Raw genomic sequence first — 14296 nt, 5'->3', positions numbered from 1 at the left:
ATCTCTTAGTTTAAAAACTGCTCTGCAACCTTTTTAATGTAAGTGCCAGCAGTCTGGTTCCACTTTGGTTTAGGTGGAGACTATATCCCTCCTGTATAGGCTCCCCCATCCCAAAAGTTTCCCCCGGTTCCTAATCTAAACCCCTTCTCTCTACACCATCGTCTCATCCATGCATTGAGACTCTGAAGCTCTGCCTGCCTACCTGGCCCTTTGCGTGGAACTGGGAACATTTCTGAGAATGCCACCATAGAGGTCCTGGATTTCAGTCTCTTCCCTAGCAGTCTAAATTTGGCCTCCAGGACTTCTCTTCTACCCTTCCCTATGTCCTTGGTAACTATAGTATGTCTTCAACCTGCCCTTTTCCTTGTGTTGTTTCATGTTTCTTTGAAATCATTCTATTCTAAACCACATCTTCTATTGAAGGAGCAGCTAAGCTTTCAAATTAAATGTGGAAACAGCCTCTTGTCCTTGGGGGTAGGGTTCTTTGTCAACAAACAATTTGATGAAATCCTGCAGGCTTTACAAATGTACAGGTCCCTTGTAAGATGAAGTGATCCTCTTTAAGAGCTCATCTACCAGAGAAACTCCATTTTCAATGCAGATAGCATCAAGGAGAGTTTTTTTGCCATTTTTTAATTATTTCAGAATTGATTAGAAACTTTCAGCTAAAAGCCTCAGAAATCAAACACACCAACAAAAAATAATGCATCGGTTGTCCTATGGCTTTAGTTCTTGTATTGCTTTTCCCAGAGAAGAGATCCTAAAATTGAAAATATGTCCAATCCTTCAACAGATACTACCACATGTAGGCCCTGATTCTGGAAAGTTTCATACTCATGCTTAATTTTAATTTCATGATAGTCCCATTGATTTTAATGGCTCTGCTCAAGGCAGTAAACATATGCTTGGTAGTATTTAAGGATTGAGTTCCATGCGGGCTGGCTGCTTTCTTTTGTTTTGCTAACCTGTAACTGTTTCTTCTCCTCTCTTATTCCTTTATTTGCCTTATTTTTTTGCCTGTCCCCTTCTTAAAGAAATAAATTAATAGGCTTCTGCATCTGAACACATTATGATAAGTAACAATGTTGATGAGAAATCCATTGGCTATACATACTTGAAATCTCCTTTCTGCTTTTGGGGACTGACCTGCTAGTTTTGTTCAGTCTGGTATTAGCTTCTAAGAAGAGAGGACCTAATTACAGGTGGAGGAGTCTTTAGCATTATTGGTTTTGTACCTGTCTGTCTGATAGAGGTGTTTTTGATATTTTTAATTTAGTTTGTCTTAACCAAGAACACTTTGGAAAGCTGACAAAAGTGAACACTGAGATGCCTCACCCCGCCACTCCAAGTATTAAGCCTGACAGGAGTCCAGATTCTATTACTCTAAAGAATTATTTTGGAAGAAAAATCAAAGCTACAAATAAAATCGAGAGATTTGTTTTGATGAAAACTTTTTGTGCACCCTGGTATAAACTAACTTCAAGGTTCCAAAATAAGGTTTTGAAGGCTTGTCTTCTCCTGCACAATTGCCCCAATGCTGAGCTTTTGTGACTCACTTCAGAATTGAAGATGATTCCACTAAGGGTTTTTATTTCTCTTGAGTCAATTCATAGTGCACATGCAGCCATTCAGTTTTAAGGTCAGTAATTATAATTTCCAGGAAAAGTGGTTGGAATTTCTAATACAAGTAAGCTACAATCGAGTTATGGTTGTATCCCTTTACACATTGCTTTGGGTTTTATTTTTTCCTGCTGAAGAAGGTTATTTCTTACTCATGTTATGTGCTCTCTGATGTTTACAAATATACTGGTGGAGGAGCTTACTCTAAACTGTCCTTTCTTCTCTGTTGATTTATGGCTCACGCTTGCTCAGTATTCTCAGTTCATACTAGATACCAGATGCAAATATTTATTTTCCTGCAACTAGAACATAAAGTAATGAAACATTCTAACACTCACTCCTTCCCTGTGTGTGTTAGGATTGTCATGTGATGAGAGATCTCCAGGAATATGTGCAACCAGAACTGGCAATCCTAGTGTGTGTGTAATGCATTTCTTATTATATCAGTTGCAGGTGGTAGCCATCGTAGTAAAGGCTGCAGAACAGTTTCCAGTGGAGTTCTGTGTTTACATGATCATGACTTTCCGAAGGGGGTACTTTTTGAGCTGACATTGCCCATGCTTTCTCTCAGTTCAGAGATTAATTGATTTTGGAAAGTTTGAACAATGTCCCTTTTAGCCATTTTTTTAGATGTAGAAAACTGAAAAGTATTTTTCCCAGCATAAAACCAACAATAATAATTTCTAACCGTTCTTCTGAGCAGGGCTAGAGAAAAATTGCTAGTGTTTGAAATGTCATGTACCCCGGTCGCCAATGAGAACTAAGCCGTTGTTTGGTCAGGGGGAAGGAAAGGCAAAAGGCTTTAATTTACCAACATGACAAATGTTTGATAACTGCAGATCATGTTCAGCAGAAAAATTTCCTGTTATGAAGTCATTGTGCGGTGAACTATCTCTAATTCAACAGGTTAATTGTTAATATTTGGAGGATTTTTCTTGCCAGGTTGTATTAGGCAGAGAGCATCACCAGACAGACATTTAAATTGATTTATTCTGTATTTTTTCTTCAATAGCCAACATATAATATTTTAACAAAACTAAATTAAAAAATTCATATGCTTAACATTCACGTTTTTTAAAATCAGGCTTGTTTTTGTTAAAATGTTTTTAACTAAAATATTTAAATGAAATATTTTAAAAAAATCAACTGTCAGCCAATTCAACACGAGAAACTTAAAATATTGGCTTCTGAGCCATTCACACAGAGAAACTTCAAAATGTTGCTTCGCAGCTAACTCAGTCATCTTCACCTTCATTTTCCTGTTTGTTTCATAAATCTAAAGGAAAACAGCTTTCTGTTTTTCAGGTCCCAACCGATTTCTCAGTTTGGACGAATTAGTACCAGAGGAAGAAATCTCCTTCTACACTGGCAGAAGAAGCGTACTGCTGTTTAAAAGTGAGCATTTACTATCAACAGTACCTATGAATCAAAGTGCATCAAAGTGATTAAATACCACACAGTTACGATGTAGTGACTAATTCTTTAAAACAAAAATCTCAGAAACACATTTCTTAGAATGGTTCACCCTTAGCTCTGAAGTTTATTATAGTATGGCGTTATGGAGGGATGATTCTGGATGTCCATGTCTAGCAACTCTTTCTTCAGCAGTTAAGGTTCTGACCCTGATACTGAGTATTTGAGAATATTGCAAGAAAATGAAGCTGGAGATGAGCTGTCATATTCGTTTTCTTAATATTCGTATTTAAATTGTCATGCATATTTCTCTTTTTAGATCTCACTCGTTGCTTCCAAATTTTCACAGTGTCAGCTAGAAACAGCTATTTCCCTGTGTTTTGTTCACGGCTACGATAGGGTGGGGATATATTTGGAAGTGGTGCCAAGAGCGAGATACCATCTGTGTTAACATTTCTCTTAAGTCAACGTTGCACACTTTGGCTGTGACAGTGCAACTGTCTTTTTCACAATTTTGTTCCACAAACTGTCATCGGTTAGGGCCAGTCTTGATGTGTGTTCACAAACAGTCCCACTCCGAGCTTCCATCGCACATCTTTGTGGGAGAGTTAGCTTGGTTCTCCCATTTTTTTCAGACTGCGTGCTGCAAATGGCATGTTACAAAAGCATTTTTCAATTTCACACATTCCCTTGTTTCTGGAACAGTGAGTCTTGGCTAAGAGGTGCATCAAATGGCGCATGTACCATTATGTTATTAGCTTTGGGACTTTCTTGGATAATCTGCAGCTTGTCTGTACAAGCTGCGTTTAGCAGTTGAATTTTTTTTCGTTCTGTATATAGCTTTTACTGTTCTATTTGATATTCTGCTGTGTGTGTGATTCCTGATGTATCAGTTCCAAGCACATACAACAGGATCATTGTGAACATTGCTCCACCTGTCAAGACTCAGGTTAACAATTTCATTCTCTAGACTTTTTGCACATGGCTCAATTTCTCTTTCATATGCTTTATCCAGCAATTTGCCTGTGACATCTGCTCTGTTGGGTGGACTGTATTCTGGCCTTAATGACTGAACCATATTAATGAAGTATGGGTTCTCAATCTTACGGAAAGGAGAGTTTGTTGCATAAACAAACCAGGCAATTTTCTCATCAATTACCTCTTTTTATAATCTGCTGGTTCTTATCAGAAACTTATCTATGGTTGTTTCTGGGTGATTTTTTTTTTCTTTTTGCTACAGGTGATCTACTGTGGTTATGTGACTGATGTGACTGAAACGTTATCATTGGCAGATCACCATCATTTTCCATAGTTTGAGTTTATCCTGAAGCTGGATAGTCTTCAGAATCCTGTATGTTGAGGATGGATTTTCCTAAGCAAAATAAGTCAATGCAGTTATTTAATTATTATTACCATACTGCTCATTTAGTATTACTCATTGCATTCACTGACACTCAGTACTACTTTAAAGGTGAAATTGTAAAAGGAAGATTGGCTATTTCAGCTATTCATTTTTGATCCCAACTGCATCTAAAATGATAGTACCATAGAGTAACAACTATATTTTTTTTGCTCAAACATGAGAATTCAAGAATAGTCCAGAAGGAAGACAGGCAGTGTTTAAGAAAGAAGTATGAAAAAAAAATTTTTACCGACTGTTTTAATTATCTTTAGATTGCTTTTCCCTCAAAATGCATTTTATCAAAAAATCTGATTTTAAATAAAACATTTATTTTTATTGATTTTTTTTTCTTTTTAAATCATTGATTTTTATCCATCCTGGTCATGGAAGGCCTGATTCTGCCACATTTCATGCTGAGTAGCACCTTACTCTGCAAACCTGCTCACAGAGCAAGGGACTACTCAGCATGAATACATGAGGCAGAATCAGGCCTGGGGTTTGAATTGAAATCTATATGCTCTCTGGATGTAACCTTATAATTTAAAATGGAGACTAATAATTTCATAATCCTTCATCCTACATCAAAGGCTTTTGCATGAATAGCATTTGTTACTGAAAAAGATAATTAGGCCATTTATTCAAATACAATCTTACAATATGTTGGTACTGGTTGAGGAACCTGTTCAAAGAACAGGTATATTGACAATGGCTAAACTATGATGACATCAAGGTCATCCATCAAATGCATAATCTAATTACAAATCTCGGGAAATTTTTCTCTGCCAGGTATGTGCTTTCGCTCCTAATAGTTTAGAAAGAATTTGTGTCTAATGATTCATATTTTAATCAAAATCCCCAAACTTTATTGTAAGAGAATTAAAAAGTAAAATAAAAAAATCCTATTTTATATGGAACACTTTTAGAAAGTTTAATAAAACAATATGCAACAGTGGGATAGACTTTTCATCACTTTATATCTATCAAACTCCTTCACAAAACAGATGTTCCATTTATATGACCTGTTTCTGTTACCATGGAATCTATTAATATCTGAGATTAACAAAACTTCATTGATCATCTTAACCAAAGTTTGTGTGCACACCTCACTCTTTTCTCTCACCCCATCTGTCATTATTTATTATACAGGATATGAAAGAAGATGGGAAATAATTTGTACCAGCTACTGATGTTTGGTTTATGATCCATACACTACTTCATTTTAGTTGCCAGAAGTAAAATATGAGGGAATGTGAAGTGGTCTGTTTTTTTAGTATCCTCTGCGTCTAATATTGGATCATAAATAGATTTTGTGTTCCCTTTTTTTGAACTTGTCTAGTAACAACTGAAGGTAAAACATAAAATCCTTCACTCACAGCTAAAATATTGTCTTAGAGTAGCAGTCTGTTACTTTATTGCTGGTCCCCACCCCCTCACACTTTCTGGCAAGACCCACCATTTTGTTTTTCCTTTCCTGTGATAGTGTACCACTCAACATTTTGCTATGCCAGTGTACCACTTATAACTGATGCAATGAGTCAGTCTCAAAATCTGTTGGGGCATAGAATTATATTTAAAATCTGTATATTTTTAGTGTGTTAAACTATACGTAGTTTTGGTACTCCATTTTGCAAATTATCAATCACTGCCATTTCTTCAGATTGTCAGAGCAGTGTTGATCTTAAAACTGCTACTGTCCATGCTGTTGCTGTTCTGCATCTAAACAGAAGACACAATTCTTTTTGGCTGGCAGTCTGGTACTTTTTCAGACTACTATTTATTTGAGGCAGTTAAAAATAACAATTGTCATGTCTTGTATAGTAATTAAAAGACATTTTAATGGCTGTTTGCAGAGAAGAAGAGATTCAGAGCATCAGCAATTAACTGATTTTTATAGTGTGGAGTAAACAAAAAGGCACTTTACTGTGTAAGAAGTGAAGAGTTATGTTCAGTAGGAGAGCAAGGGGGTTTGCCCTATGTTTGGTGTATCCTTGGTTTTATAAATCATGTTTTGTGCGCAGTAAAAAAAGAAAAGAAAAGACTTTGGCTTGAGTATAATTTGAGAGATTTTGAAGTTTGTGTGCTGCTATTTAAAGATGAGTGACCACAGTAAACCTTGAGGACCTTGAACCAAAATTGAAGGTGGTTGTTTTTTGTTGTTTTTTTTTTTGTTTGTTTTTTCAAACAATGACATTATTTTGAACTCACTTTTAAAATCTAGTTCAGGCCACTGTTGTACATTTGGTGCCATTGAGTATAGTCTGTTCTTTCTACTTGAGATGGATCGAAGTTCAGCAGTGTTCAGCTACAAGGTTTTGTTCAGATCTCAATCTACTTGTAAGTTATTACAGGTTTCAAACTCATTGGATATCTGAGGGAGTTTTGCAGGCAGGTATGAAAGACTATATAAATAAGCAAATCTGTCAGACAAAAAAATATTCTGTAATGGACGAAACACTCTTAGTCAGTGACTCTGATTCTTCTCCCCCTAAAGTCTATCATTTTATTCCAAGAATAGCAAGATCTGGCCCCGTGCTGTATAGAACCAGTTTTCCCACTAACTTCGGAAATAAATATCCGTGTTAAAGATTAGCATATTAAATCGATGGTTTTGTATTAGTATATGAGCTTTGCTTAAAATAATCAACCTTCTTCACTTGAGATGATGTATTGTCACCGGTAGAAAAAAAATATTAAATAGGGTAAGGTGACCTGGGATAATGGGACGGGGGGAGAGGGTTGCAGTGTGTTTTAAATTTAAAGTACCATTTTATTGTCTGCAATAATCCCAGTAGGACTAAGACTGCATTTCTAAAATACAAAAAGGCTTTACAGTGAAAATGATTTACAGAATCCCAGACAAAGCTTGCTTATAAAAGGAGACCTTTGACAGTATGTTGCCAGTATGAAAAAAATTACTGTTTTCAGTGCTATATTTGTGACAGTATAATTCATGTCTCCTTTAAGTACAAGCTCTGAAACAGTATAACTTCACTGAGTATTGTCTGTAATAATTGTGGCAAAAGGCCAACATTTGCCAAGTAAGTGAGGTGGTTATGCTTGTTTGGGTTTTTTCTTTTTTAATGACAATCTGTTGGCTAAATCGAGTAGCATTGGTTGACTGACTAAACCATTCAAATATTTTTGAGACAAGCATACAGCAATTTTCTTAAAGCAATATAAGAAACATCTGGCTAAATGACTGAACACCATTTTAGCCATGAATATCTTGGATTAGTGATCAAGGATTCTGACTAATACCAACCACTAATGAATACCAAATGTGTGCCTGTTAGTCTTTTTTTATATATATTTTTCACATTACATCAGTGATGTTTTGATGGACAATTGCACAGATTCCAGTACAATGTATGATTTATCCTGCAGTTTTTCAATCCTTCTTTTTCAATGCTATGTACATGATGTACAGAGCAGGATGTCAACTTTGTATCAGTCAGTAACCTAGTGGCCCCACATATGCTGTAAATCAACTCTAAACCTTACTGAAAACTGCCTGGTTGTGTTTACTGTTCTGTGCTAGTTAACGTTGTCAAATAAAAATATGCAAGCATTTCCAAGCATACCACCATGTACTACGAGATGGGCAGATTTTTTTTTCCAGATTAATAGTTTATTTGCTTTCAGGTTGACTGCAACTGTTTGCAAATTTGACATAAATTCACCAAATTCCTGCCAAAAAAAATTTGGCTAGATTCACAAGGGAACTTTGGTGCCATTTGAGGAGGTGATGCCCCCTCATGCCCAGCCTAAACCATTAAATCCTCCATAAGGTCTAAAATGTAGTATTGAGTCCAAGATGCTACTTTTATATTAAACCTTCCAAATAATCTTGTGTGGATTGGCTTTCTTTTTTATGTGCATGAATGTAGTTGATATGCCAGCATTATCTTTAGGAGTACTTTATATATGGTTATGTTGCTGACACCAGGGGTGCCCAAGGCAAACAACAGTGATTCGTGCCCGGCATGCCTAGCGCCAATAAACACACCAGGGGGAGAAGCAAGCAGAGTTTATTTGAGATCTCAAAGTGGTGCTGGGAGACTTGACATGCCTCAAATCCAGCACACCTAAAACAAGCAGTCTGTTCCTTTATATCCATGAGAACTTTTCTCGCTGACAAGCAAGGCCCCCCGTTTCCCTCCCTCTTCTGTCGGCCACGCATTCTTTTCTCACACACTTCTTTGTCTTCCCCCTTCCTCCCCCTGTAGCAGTTACGTAAGCGCAGGTGCATTAAGTAATCTTGGCCGCGGCAGCTCATTAGTAAGTTTTCCTTCTGCAAGTTATCTTGTCCTTCTGCTAAAGGTGCACAGGCCTCATTATTTCTGCTTTAGACCAGTTTGAGCTGTATGGCAACTGATAAGAGACGTTGCACCTGGCCTTTTCTATTTATTGGCCTGTTAGGTCAATTAGAGTTTAAACATGGAAGAACTTCTGCTCATCTGAGGTCTAAACAGGGAGACTGTATATCCTTATTGCGTTTTACCTTTTAAGTTACTTAGGATTATCCTTAGTGACACCAACAGTTATAAAATATTGAAAGTGTCATGATGATCATCTTTTTTCTAAAGGTTGAAGAAAACAAAGATGTTAATACCTTTACAAATTAACAAAGAGAAATTGAGGAGCAGCAAATTTAATACCTAGTTTTTGAAAGGCTGGTGTAACCCTATGTGTTTTCAGCATGGCCCTCTCCAGCAGCTCTGAAAAAGGAGCAGCTGCTGTAGGCATTGTTTCCTGCCTCTTTACTAGAAGGGTCTTTATAATTTAAATTGATCTTTTAAAGAAAAGATCTTTTTAAGTCCACAGCTGCCATTTATATAGACTAAATGCCAAGAAATTAAATAAAAGCCTAAAAGACCAAAAAAAGGGAGAATAAGGTTAACTGAGGTATAGCTGCTCGAGTTAGCAAAACGAAAAATTCTGGGGCATATTGGAGTCTGTACGATTGTCTTAAACAACCAACATTATTTTGTTCTTCTGTTAAAATAAACTAGAGTAGTACCTTCCATTTTGATTTACTATTTTTTTAAATCTCATCACAGTTTAAGGTACAGTATATTCTTCTGTGTGCTCTTTGCATCTTTTTGAAAAATATGGTGATAGCATATGAAACCTGTTTTGCATTTTTTTATGGGGAGGTGGAGTTGGAGAAGAGCTTCAGTATGCAGGTTCTGAGAACAACAGGAAGAACTTAATATGCAGCCTTCCCATTCATGACTCTTATTGGTGTGTGCTTTTACCAGAATGAAGCATGGCTGGTGGGGGAGGTTGTTTTTTAAATCAGATTACCTAACAGTTAATCTGTTTTGTTGGTCTGTTTAGGGAGGGCGCTGAGCTGCAGCAGCTCATTCAGGAACAGATTCTGAGGGGGAGGGGGGAAATCACTTTTGACAGCAAGCTGTTTCAATCAAATGCCTTCCTTTTACTGATTTGTAGGATTAAATTTCAGATGAATGCCAGGTTCCATGGGCATCCATCACATTAGCTAGCTCGTCTCCTCAAATTCCCTTTTGAAAAGAAAACAATTGAAAAATAACCTAGGTAGACTGCTTTTGATAAACTGTGGTTCTGTGATTACCCCTCACCGCCTTTTCAGTAATGTCCAACCCTTGTATGTATGACTTCAAAAAAACAACCTTCTCTTATGAGTATTCCCTCTTACTGCAAACTAGATAATTCTGAAATGAGCTGGTGCTCATAAATGTTGCTTTTACCTTCCTGCTTTAAGAAGAAAAAAAAAATTACTTCTAACAGTGCAAATTCAGGCCACAAAGCAAATCCATCCCAAATAAAAAGGGAATACCAAACTTCGGTTTAGCACTGATCATTGCATTGTCTTCCTCTTATTTCAGTCAAGTCCATTCCTATTGCTTATTTGCAATAAGAGGTAGATGATGATACGATGTAACATCCACAAAGCACATGTTGGTTTGAATGTCAGTACCAGTGAATGAATAATGCAAGTTTGTTGTAGACGTCTTTTGTTACCAAAATAACAGAGGACAAGGAAGACTCCAGGGATGGGTGTAGTTGATGTTGAGTGAACCTGTAATGGTCTAAATGCTAGTAGTCTCTCCTCCCCCATTTTACTTATTATTTTGTATTGCAGTAGCGTCTAGGGGGCCCATCAGTTTCAGGGTAACTGCACCTGTATTCCTCCTCTATGGTCCCTCATGGGCACCCACTTTAGGTTTCTGGCTCCCAGCCATGGCTTGTTCCAGCTAGAGACCTGTCTCTCCCTCTTGACCTGGATGTTCAGGTTGCACAGCTCCCTGCCTTGCAATGTAATATCCCCAGCAAGGCAGTCTCCCTAAAGGCATGTGCTCTGCTTTCTATCAGAATGTGTCTACACTGCAATGTAAGCTCAGGCCTAACCTCCTTCTGTTTAAATACAAATTGCGCTAACCCAGGACTCAAACCTAGGGTCTCAGGACCCTCTGAGGGTGCAGGGTCTGAGCCCAAGTCAAGCCTTGACCCAGGGTTCAAGCCCTATTGCTTTGTAGTATAGATTAGGGTGACCAGACAGCAATTGTGAAAAATCGGGTATGGGTGTGGGGTAATAAGAGCCTATATAAGAAAAAGACCCAAAAATTGGGACTATCCCTATAAAATTGGGACATCTGGTCACCGTAGTGTAGATGCAGCCCCAGTCCCACTTGACTCAGGGCCTGGGAGTCTTCCAAAAAGTATCCCACAATCCCATGGGCCAACTGCCTTTGTCGTCTTTATCCCAAGAATCTTCAATCTACTCTATTAAAAATGGAAGTAACCATCCTTGGTGTGGTGCAGCAGCTCAGTAAATCAGCGTTAATCCTTCCATTATTTTCGGATGACTGAACTGCAAACACATCGTCTGAGAGCCTTCCGGGTTTGCAATAGAGACTGAACAGAACAAACCTTTTGCAGAGCGTGCTGCTTCAGTCATGGGAGCACAGACTGGTGTTGTAAATCTCTGGTGCAAGGCCAGAAAAACTATGGATTTTAGCAAGAGTACCAGGAATGACCACACATACTTTGCAAATTTACCAGACTAGTAACTAGTGCAGGGAGCAGATTAAGCAGCTCAAGAGCAGGTACTGAAAAACAAGGGACCTGAACTGCACATTAAACAACTCGTCAAAATCACGCCCATTTTATGAAGAGTTTAACTGGGTGCTGGACACTGAATCCAGCATGGAGCCAACTGTGGTGTATGATGACGGAGTTGCTGCGATGGTGCCCTGCTAGTCCCAGAATCCAGCAGGGGGCTCTGAGTGAGGGCAGTGAAGTCACTCTGTTGCTGAAACTAGTTCCAGAGTCAGCTTTGGAGCAGGAGCGTCAGCAGCACATTCTAGGGCCATAAGCAGGGAAGCTGATGCATCTCCCGAGGAACAGCCCACTGTGGAGCCTCAGCAGACACAGATGGGAGAGAAGCTGCCCCTAAGCCCGGTAAGTTTATGGCACCATTTGAATGTTGATAATACAGTAATAGGAGGGATTTCCACTCTGTGAACCAATGCAAGTGTTACGAGAAGCCCCAGTTAGCAGTGTGTATCTTCTAATGGTGGACTGTATTCCAGAAGCATAGCTTCCCCCCACCCTGCCACATGGAGTTCAAACAGGTGACCAGGACCTGCAAACAATAAAAACCTTCAAAGTGTATCTTTTACGAGAAAGGCACAGATTTAGCTAAGGCCATTCCTGTTCCTTAAAAAAAATAACCTTACATTGCCATGCCTGTAAATATGCCACTGTGTAACCAATCTGTGGTCTATTGAGCTGCCTGGAAAGAGTGAACTCTAAGGAAATGTGTTCCATTCACATATCTAGTCCATTTCAGTTAGAGGCAGTCCATAGGTGACAAAATCATTTGCCCCAAATATGCCTGCAATTTGAAATTTTATCCAGAAATGTGCCAGAGTGGGGATGGGGAAGGCTGTGGGGTTCTGTGTGCTTGCATGCGATCATAACAGGTAGGTCACAGGGGAGCTAACACTGCATCTTGTTGATTGACTCATGAATTCTGTCCCAACACTGGGTGCTGATAGCTGCAGCCTTTTTTTCCTGAATCAGGAACTGCAGATGAGTAGTCACATTTCATGGAAGGGCATATTTTCCAGGGCCGCTTCAGTAGCTGATTAGCCCACGCCACTCATAGACATGCTGTTCAGTCACCGTATGTTTGAATACTTTTGTTGCATAAACTGCATGTTTCTCACCAGCTGCTTGGAATAGCATCTCCCTTTGCCTGTTGGGCACCGCAAGAACCATTACACCCTTGAAAATGTGGAAGGCTTAAAATCCTAAAAAAGCATTTGTAGCACAGCCATTGATGGCAGTCTCTGCCTTCCCCAAACCCAAGTAATTCTGCAATTTTCTACCATCAAAAAAGTATTGTTGCATTTTTAACTTGCCATTGTGCCATCAGTTCTTTCGCTGTGATTAACCGGGATGTGTCCAAGGAGCTTCAGTATATTGTGAGAATGATACTTCTGATCACAGAAGTTCAGCTTGAAAAGTATCATTTTATGTCCTTGAAATTCCGCAAGAATTTTTTCTGTGCTCCAGTAGTGAGCTAATAACCTTCTGTGTCTTATCCTGCTCCAGGCCCCTTGGCCTCTGCTGGCTACAGTACCTCCATAGCTCACCCCCACCACAGCAGAAGCTTCAGCCAATGTACTTTCATGGATTGTTCTGAGAGGAAGTGTTTCCGTTATGAGCTTATGGTTGAAGTTCTGGAGAGGACCAAGAAGCAAGTCCAAGACCAAAGACAGAGGGATTTGTGGCTAGAGGAGAGGCATGTCATAAGGCAAGAGGAAAGGCTGAGGCTGGCTGCAAAGCGTGAGGACGTGGTTTCGACATGAGAGCAGGCACTTGCTTCACAGTTCCTGGAACAGGAATGACAGCTAAGGGAGTAGGACAGAGCTCGGCAGAAAGAGCTGTTTGAGTGGTTCATATCAGTAAGAGTACTGGCTTCTGCTGCATCCCCTGCACCACAACCTGAGTCTCCTGTGCAGCACCCCATGCTGCAGTCCAGGAGCAGCTTGGAAGACTCCGTGGCTGGGTGGTACCTGCAGTTGGGCCCCAGGAGTGGCTGGGCAGGGCAGCCTTACCCATTCAGTCCTCCATATTGATCCCTTCCCCTGTGGATGCCTCCACCTCCCTCCCCCAATGCCACTTATATGGCAAACGGGGAAAGGAGAACAGGTGGCCCAGGGATGTGCCATGGTAGGGCATTTCTGTATTGTATGTGGTTTCACTGTTTGCACTCATTCATGCATTTTGTTTTTATTTATTTTTTTGGTAAAGTTGTGTTACCCATGTTTTGGCATGGTACTGGCATCTATCCTGCCTGGGAATTGGTGAATGTTGTTCTATTCTAATACATGTTTATAAATAAGCTTTCTTGATTAAATAAACGTTTTCTATCACTGCTTTGCATCATAAGATATGTATTCAAAGTAATAAAAGGGACATCAGGGACAATTAGGAATTAGTATGCAAAGACTATCCCTCAATATAGTTATTTAGCAAATCATATTTCAGTCACTTACTTACATCAATCCAAACTGTGAATAACCCTCCCTCCTCCCTTTCCCATTTCATAGGTAACTCAGCTAGAAGTTATAGGTTTATTAAAAGGAGTTGATGGGCGAGGTTCTGTGGCCTGCAATGTGCAGGAGGTCAGACTAGATCAGGGGTCGGCAACCTTTCAGAAGTGCTGTGCTGAGTCTTCATTTATTCACTCTGATTTAAGGTTTCGCGTGCCGGTAATACATTTTAATGTTTTAGAAGGTCTCTTTCGAGAAGTCTATAATATAGAACTAACTTCGCGTGCATTAACGATACACATATATGGATAGA

At 39.1% G+C, this 14296-nt stretch overlaps 1 protein-coding gene across 1 annotated transcript in view; it reads left to right on the top strand.

Annotated features, from left to right (window-relative positions):
- The window catches only part of RNF150 (ring finger protein 150), a 214447-nt gene that overhangs the window by 102836 nt on the left and 97315 nt on the right, over positions 1–14296 (top strand). The gene's annotated exons all lie outside the window — the stretch shown is intronic.

The sequence above is a fragment of the Chelonoidis abingdonii genome, chromosome 5 (assembly GCF_003597395.2).
Source record: "Chelonoidis abingdonii isolate Lonesome George chromosome 5, CheloAbing_2.0, whole genome shotgun sequence".
Lineage (NCBI taxonomy): Eukaryota > Metazoa > Chordata > Testudines > Testudinidae > Chelonoidis > Chelonoidis abingdonii.
This window is presented reverse-complemented; position numbering and strand designations above follow the sequence as displayed.